This window comes from Apium graveolens, chromosome 11 (assembly GCF_009905375.1).
Source record: "Apium graveolens cultivar Ventura chromosome 11, ASM990537v1, whole genome shotgun sequence".
NCBI lineage: Eukaryota > Viridiplantae > Streptophyta > Magnoliopsida > Apiales > Apiaceae > Apium > Apium graveolens.
In genome coordinates, this window is record NC_133657.1 from 144,688,266 (window position 1) to 144,696,301 (window position 8,036).

The 8,036-nt window shown below is 35.3% G+C and overlaps 1 long non-coding RNA gene across 2 annotated transcripts; it reads left to right on the forward strand.

Annotated features, from left to right (window-relative positions):
• Positions 1 to 4,910: 4,910 nt before the first annotated feature.
• LOC141695164 (uncharacterized) lies at positions 4,911 to 7,028 on the forward strand. Of its 2 annotated transcripts, XR_012564320.1 has the most exons (3): positions 5,149 to 5,338; positions 5,967 to 6,195; positions 6,517 to 7,028. It is a non-coding gene; the product is annotated as an uncharacterized LOC141695164 (long non-coding RNA). The 2 variants fall into 2 exon arrangements; XR_012564319.1 differs by having other exon boundaries at positions 4,911 to 5,338; positions 5,967 to 7,028.
• Positions 7,029 to 8,036: the final 1,008 nt, after the last annotated feature.

An 8,036-nucleotide genomic window follows, 5' to 3' on the forward strand; every position in this document is an offset into this window, starting at 1 on the left:
ATGTCATGTTTTATGGTTTATGTTGTGTCCAAGAAGAATGGTGGTGGTGTAGTAGTAATGTGGGTGAACATATCTATGACTGTCTTATTTTGTGGTTGGGTCTGGTACTTAGCATATGGTATGGCTAAACTTTTAATTTCTTTTGTTTGTCATTAAGTTTGTTGGGTATGTAATAGCTGGTATTAAAGGCTTCAAGCCTTCCTTTTGTCAACTAGTTTTTGGTTATCAGGACAGGCTATTGTATTGCCAACAATGTCTTATGTTGGATTTATGATATCTATTCAAACACTTTAATGTCTTTATATTACAGTTAAGGTACTTTTATATAGCATTAGTTGGTATAAACATGTAGTGATAGGCTAAGGACACAATTAATTCATAAACATAAACCATTACATTAGACTTTATTACAAGATTTCAATTTCTTCTTTGACATCTTCAACTGCTGGTACATTCCAAACAAAAAAGAAAAACATAAACACTAAAAAAAGGCAGACTAATTTCCATCTTTTAGCTTCCAATTTAATCTTCTCCACTTCAACTTGTAGCACCCTGCATCTTTGGCAGCCATCAACCCATCTGAAAAACCCACAACCTCGACTACCAAGAACACAACCAAGAAATTTTCGCCCCCAATTTGCCTCTGTTCTAGCAGTCCTCTCCACAGCCCAACCTCCACAAAAACATTTGTATGTCATTGTATTTGGCTGAGTAGGTTATTTAGGATGGGAGTGTAAGTTGTTTAGGATGGGAGTGTTAATTTTAGGTTTTGTATGTATTTATATAGAGATACATCTCTCTATTCTAGGATAATAGCCGTTAGAAATTAATTTTTCCAAGTTTACCCTTCTTATTCAACGTCCGTTAGTTGAAACAGACGGAATGCAATCGGGCGTTAAAAAATATAAACAAGGGTCATGCGGGTGCCTATTATTATACGTGAGCCAGTTTTGTGCAAAAATATTATAACTGAGGCCATCTTCGTGCAATTAAGTCTTGTTTTAATTATTAAATTCTAGTACTTTAATTTTATTCATGTAGTTTAATAAGTATATTAATTAAATCTGCAAGCCTGGAAGTGAGTGTTGTACTTAACTTTCTGATGAGTTGTTATTAATCTTCTGATCAGTTTAATTGATTGTTGCCCTGCATATTACCTTTATTTTATACTTCTTTCAGAATCTGATGAGTGATGCATATCATTATCTTAATAATATTGTGTTTCCTTCTACAGTCGCTGGTCTTTATGATATCAATCTTTGTTTATAATACTAGCAAAAAAACAATGTAGTCATACATGATATGGATTCCATACATTTACTGATGGTTATGAAGGAACATATTTTGTACAAGAACAAATAGTGTAAAATGCGTACAGAAAATGCTTTAGCAGTATAAGAACATTTTGATGATACTTTTGATTATAAATTCCTTCCTTTCTTCCTACAACTCTTTTCATTGCATCGCCTGTGTAGTGTGTACTAAGAATTCATAATTGTGCAGTTGATAAGAAAATATAATGCATGAGTGAGATGCAAACTCTTTTAATACCAGAGATACGCTCTTGTTAATACGAGAGTGTTCATTCTGTCTTTACTTGGACGTCTTGCCTGAGCAAAATCAGCGTTGTGTTAGTAGAAGAACCTGTTCAGTCCTAGGGGGATTTGATGGTGGCGGATTTAAATTAGTATGCCTTGCAAGTGTGCCCACTAGATGGCCATTTTGGGTTTATTAATAGCAGCACTTGTCAATCTTATATTCTTTCAACTAGTTTATCTAATTATATACGTTGTAATCTGGGAGTTTATATAAAAAATTGTAATCTTATTTATCGAATACAGTTGAATTATTATGAATTAAATCTGCAGATTTATTGTGTGCCTTGCTAATTCACTGCGGAGATCGGCCTTTAAAATGGTATCAGAGCCCTTCCTACACCAAACAAGTGGTATCATGAGCTACCGTTCCTCCACCCAAACACCATAAGCCATAATTGGCCGACAACAGCTGCCTCCAGTAACCGTATCCAACCAGAAACAGCCACCTTAATATCATTATCATAATCATATATCGGCAACCTGTATTTTTATTTCTGTCAGAATCGATGCATATATCTTACATCTTTTACTTCTCTGGTATGTATAAAAGAATTGCCTTCATGTTAGTTTGAAATAGAACAGAGTTAATCCTTTTCTCATACTTCTCTTTGCACTGAAGAATTTATAATTGTGCACTTGGTATGAAATTATAATGCATCAGTGAGGTGCATTATAATTACATATCCATGTTACACTTTTCTTTTCTGTCTTTGCATGGAGGTCTTGCCTGGGGCAAAATCAATGTTACTTGTGTTGGGGCAGAACCTGTGTAATCCACTAATTCTCTTTGGGGAATTTGATGGTGGTGGTTTTAGCAAAGCTTTCAAGTGTGCCAAATAAATGGCCATTTTGGGCTTATTGATAGCAGCACTTGTCAAGTTTATATCCTTCCAAAACTGTTATATACGTTGTAACCTGTAATTTTTGAAGAAGTCCGTTAGTAGTTTCTTTTGACCAGAGAATTAGTCTCTGTTCCTTGTTTGAGTTTAGGCAATTTAGGACCATGTTACTTGGACTCGGTTAGAAGTGTCCGACATGGACATGTGTCAAAGTATCGGCTCGGAAACATTATGAAAAATATACATGTTTTTGGCCTAAAATAAGTGTCCGAGTCCGAGTGTCCATGTCCAAGTGTCGAATTTTCGACACGGGTACTCAAAGGTAAAATGAAGAGTCCGAGTAACATAGATTTAGGATATCTCTCTAGGAGCAATTTTAGCTGATTGGCCATTTCACTGGGTGTGTGATGTAGGACAGGGGTTAGGGGTAGGGTAAACAAGGGTATATGGGCCTATCTCCGCACAGAATCAGCAAAACACACAAAAATCCGCAGATTTTATTTCATTATTCAACTCTGCTTATAATAAAAGGTTTTTAGTATCAACGTCATGATGTGGCTTGTTGAACATTTTGCGGGACGCTTGATAGTAGACCTTTTTTGGCAACTTTTTTTTGAATCTTCTGTATGTCAATATTATGATATGTATCTTGCAATTCCTTGATATGAGGCATCAAACTGTTACTTTCTTTGTAATAGCAATTATGATTTTGGGAGACTGTACGTGTCCCAAAAGTGCATGTATCGAGCAAATCAAGGAATAAGCATTCCTTGGAAGAACAAAGCCTTGGTTGAAAATTTAGTGAATTATATATTCCACCAGCTAACAACATGGAATTTGTTTTTATGAATACTGGGCTATTAAAACCCATTGAAGAAAGGTTTCCAACTTTCTGTTGTAGTATACTTGACACATATAGTGGTGCTTTTCCTAAGTTAGACTGTTACGGTAAAGGCATCTTCATCTTATGTTTACTTTATACATTAAGTACTTGAGAGTAATCTAGAGGGGAACATTGAAAGTTTTCAATTCAGCTCTTCTAATTCAAAAATCAGAATATAGTGGCCTTGTTAATAAACTATGCAGCGATTTGCATATGTAGGCACTCAGTGAATTAGTTTTCAGTACTTCTATCCGCTCCCTATGTAGGACTGGAAGAACTTTTTAAGTTTGGGACATACTGTCTTTATATTTCTATCTGTTATTTTTTCTTCTTTCTTGTTTCATTTGTGGTTAAGTATGCTATGGATTTGATATCTAATTGTAAAAGGAATCCTACTAGCTCTCTCTAATATTTAACTTAAGTTCCTTAAAAATCTTGAAAAGAATGAATCTGACCTTAAGATACATCTTCAGAAGTAATGCATTCCGTTCAAAATTTTAAAAAATCTGAACTTTGAATAGAATGAAATATATTTGAACATGTTCCATTTAGCTTTGTACTGAGTCCTTCATTTTCCCATGTCTTAATAGGGGATCTGCACCAACACCGAGAGAAAGAAAGCGAAAAAAGACCTGCAGGAGATTGGGTAACAGAGTTTGGGGAGCATGGGATAGTCTCCCTAACGAGCTTCTGGTTTCAGGTTTAATGAAATTAAGTTTGTTCGACTACATTGCCTTTTGTGGCGTTTGTAGATCATGGAGGTCTGTTTCTATCGATATCCGCAAAAAAAAAAAAATTGGAGCGCCAGAAACTCTTAGTTTTTGCAAGGAAAAATATTCAAAGAAAGCTTGTGTTCTGTGTAGTGGGAAAACTTGCAAGGCAATGCTGAAGGATTTGGTTTGGAACTTGGTGGGTTTATCATGTGGTTACTTGATCATGAACGACGGATACAGAGGGTTTTGGCTTATAAATTTAATGACAAGACATGAGTTGCATTTTCCTGTCCTTCCTGGAAGGGCATGGGGCATACTTGACTCCCAAATTCTGGCTGTCCTCTTCATGTCAACTCAGCTTTCAAGAGCTTTTATGGTTCTTTTCTCTAGGAACCATAATTTTCTATTGTTGTCTGAAAGTGGTGCCAGCAGTTGGCAGGAATGTCTTTTACCAAACACTAATCCCAGGATTTCAGACATAAAGATTTTGGATGGCAAAATCTTTTTTGTAACCTGTGATGGACATTTTGGAGAATTTAATCCCAAGGCAGATCCTGTTTTGAATCTTTACAACATCAAAGTCCCTTTTCAACTTTCATCACAGTTGTGTTCCCATTTAGTGACATCGGACAACAAGCTTTATGTGATTACATATGAGTATTTTATGTGGGTCCAGTATATTTCTTTCTACGAACTTGACCCTAGGATGGAATCTGTAAAACAAATTAATGACATGGGTTCAAAATCTTTGTTTCTGAGCCAATTTAATTCTTCCGTAGTTGATACAAGTGGCTCGGGAGCTGGTAACTGCGTCTGTGTTCTTGACTTATATACATTAAACAGATGTTCTTTCTTTCACTTGAATGGAGACAAGCTAGCAACAACTCCTCTATATTGGAACTGTCGTTTAAAACCTTATTTCTGGTATATTCCTGGTGAAAGTTGCGACGTCATCAGTGTGTGAGGGATGAATTTGGAACATAGTCACATCTACTTCATTGTGATGTGTGTATCACGTGCACCGCAGCTCTTTAATTTTGGATAATATATGGATCAGCGGCTAGGTAAGATCCATTAGTCAATTAATGGGCCTCAAGCATAGACGTGATGCCGATCCAGCCCACGTCAAATGATAAATAGTGCTGTACAGCTGTCCTGACATGTGTCATTATCTGGGACAATCTCCCCAACTTGTCACCTTCTCCTGACGATTCGTCCCTCTATATGTCATGCCCAGTGGAAATTTCAAGGGCACATTAGGAAGACGATTTGAGGCCATTAAGATTGACTCGACAAGTTATTTCAGTGAGTATCTCTTTCGTTTCTATTAAGTTTTTCTTGTTACTATCAGATCTTTAACGAGTAATTTTTCCATTAGGAGGATTGTAGATATGCTTAACTTGAGTGATTTGTTACTTGTTTCTCTGGATACCACAACAAGATGTCAAATTAATTTGTTCTTATCTAATAATTGTATTTATAACACTAACCTGAAAGAGAAACATGTTTGTCGATAGCAATTTTTAGGCGTTTTCGATTTCCTTTCGACCGTTCAATCGGAATCCATAGATGCTATTGAGCTCTTATATCCTTTTACTGATATTTTATTGTACAAAAAATTAAACTACTTTGTGTTGAAAAGTTAAGTGTAAATTATATTTCGTTCACTCGCAGAAAAGGAATCGTCCTTGTAATTGCATCTGATCAAAAGGGTTGTCAGTTTTTCTGTTCAAATCATTCTCTCTCCGTCTTTCTAGTAGACTTTTTATATATGATTTTCTGTCAAAAGATAGGGATAATATATGATTTATCTGGGAGATCAGACAATTAAACAAAATTGTGATTGATTTTGAATCTTTTTTTGGATGTTCCTGACTTGATTTATTTTAATAGGATCCTTATAACTTGAGTTTCTTCTATTAATTGTTAACAGTGGCAATAGTTGTCTAAAAGAAACGCAAGGAAAGCCTCAAGTTATCACAATCTGACTCTATTCTGTGCTTATCAAGAAAAGTGAAAGCTTGAGAAGTAGACGTTTCTCAACAGCGGAAGAATAGGAGAGAGGAGACCTAGTTTTGATGGAATCAAAGAGGCATTCACTATGAATGTAATGATCGGCTTATTGAATTTTTTGCGGGACGCTTGACAGTAGACATTTTTGGGTAACTTTTCCTTGAATCTGCTCTATATCAATATTATGATTTGTGTTGAAGTTTCCAAGTTCCTGATATGAGGCATCAAATTCTTAATTTTTGTTGTTTGCAATAATGAGTTTGGAAGACTTAACATGTGTCCTGGGAAGTGCATGTGTATAGAAAATCAAAGCGTATGCATCCCTTGGAAAAATAAAATCGTGGTTGAATTGTAGATGAATAAATATCCAACTAACAACATGGAATTTTCCAACAAAGTTCTTTAACTTTTAATTTTGGAATGTGTTAGATATATTTGATAATGTCATGTGTAATATGATTTGTGTTTAGTTTTCAGATCTTACCTTGCAGGACAAATCAATACTTAACTAGAAATCAGCACTTATACTGAAGACAGAACTTAAGATATCAGAACTTAAGTTATCAAAACTTAAGGTTCAGAATATATTTATCAGGAGATAATATCAGGATTTAAGATGACTTTCAGATAAGGCAGGCGGCTGATTGAAAGGAAAGAAGATCGAGACTAAGACAAAAAAAATTGTGCATGAAGAAGGATTCTATGAAGAATAAAATACTTGGAAGAAAAGATAACTAATTGATATATTTTAGGAAGCAGAATTATATTCCATATCAATTAGAAGATTATCTTGTAATTGTGTAGTATATAAACACAGGCATAGAGTTTACACTATATGTGTTACGATTATCGAAGTTATTATTCTTTGTAACTCTAACAGCTCTCGTGATAATTTGTTCATCACTGAGAGAGGACAGTTCCATATTGTAACAGAGTTTATTGTGTTAAATAAAATTTGTCTTTTGTTACTTAAGTTCTTATATTCGATTTGATTGTGCTGAACACTATATTCAACCCCCTTCTACAGTGTGTGTGACCTAACAAGTTGTATCAGAGCCTTCTGTTAACACACAAACAGTTTAAGATCCAAAATCAATCATGTCTAAAAAAGAAACTCGAACCAAGCCCACCAAAACTGAAGAACCTCCAAAAACTGTAAATCATAGTCGATATGAGACTATAAGAGTTCCCATGTTGAAACCTTCTGAGTATTCCATATGGAAAGTGAAGATGACTATATTTCTGTAAGTTACAGATCCAGAATATCTCGACAGGATTTATGAAGGACCACATATGCCAACAAAACTCTCTGTGGAAGTTGCAGGACAGCCAACAAAGTCTGTACCAAAGGAGAAAAGTGATTACACTGCTGAAGATATCTCATCGATTGCAAATGATGCAAAGGTAAGACACTTGCTGCATAGTGCCATTGATAATGTCAAACAGGGTAATAAACTGCAAGACTGCAAAAGAGATATGGGATGTTTTGGAAATAAGGTGTCAACGAACTGATTCAATCAAGAAGAACTGGAAGACAATACTCACTCAAAAGTATGAGCACTTTGACTCAAAGCCTGATGAGTCATTGACTGATTTATATGACAGATTTGTCAAACACTTGAATGATTTGTCACTAGTTGACAAAGAGTATGATATTGAAGATTCAAATTTTAAGTTCCTGAAAAATGGGATTTGAAGGCCACAATAATAAGAGACAACTATAATCTTGATGAAACAACTCTTGATGAAATTTATGGGATGCTCAAGACTCATGAACTTGAGATGGAACAAAGAAGCAAGAGGAATGGAAGAAAGTCAAGAACAGTTGCCTTTGTAGCTGAGGAGGAAAGTCCCAAAGTAGCTGCCTCAAGAAAAGGCAAGGAAAAAGCTCTTATCACAAAGTCTGATACTGAGTCATCAAGTTCTGATAGTGATGATGACTCAGAAACTGAAAGTATACCTGAGATGGACCATGATGAGGAGATGATGA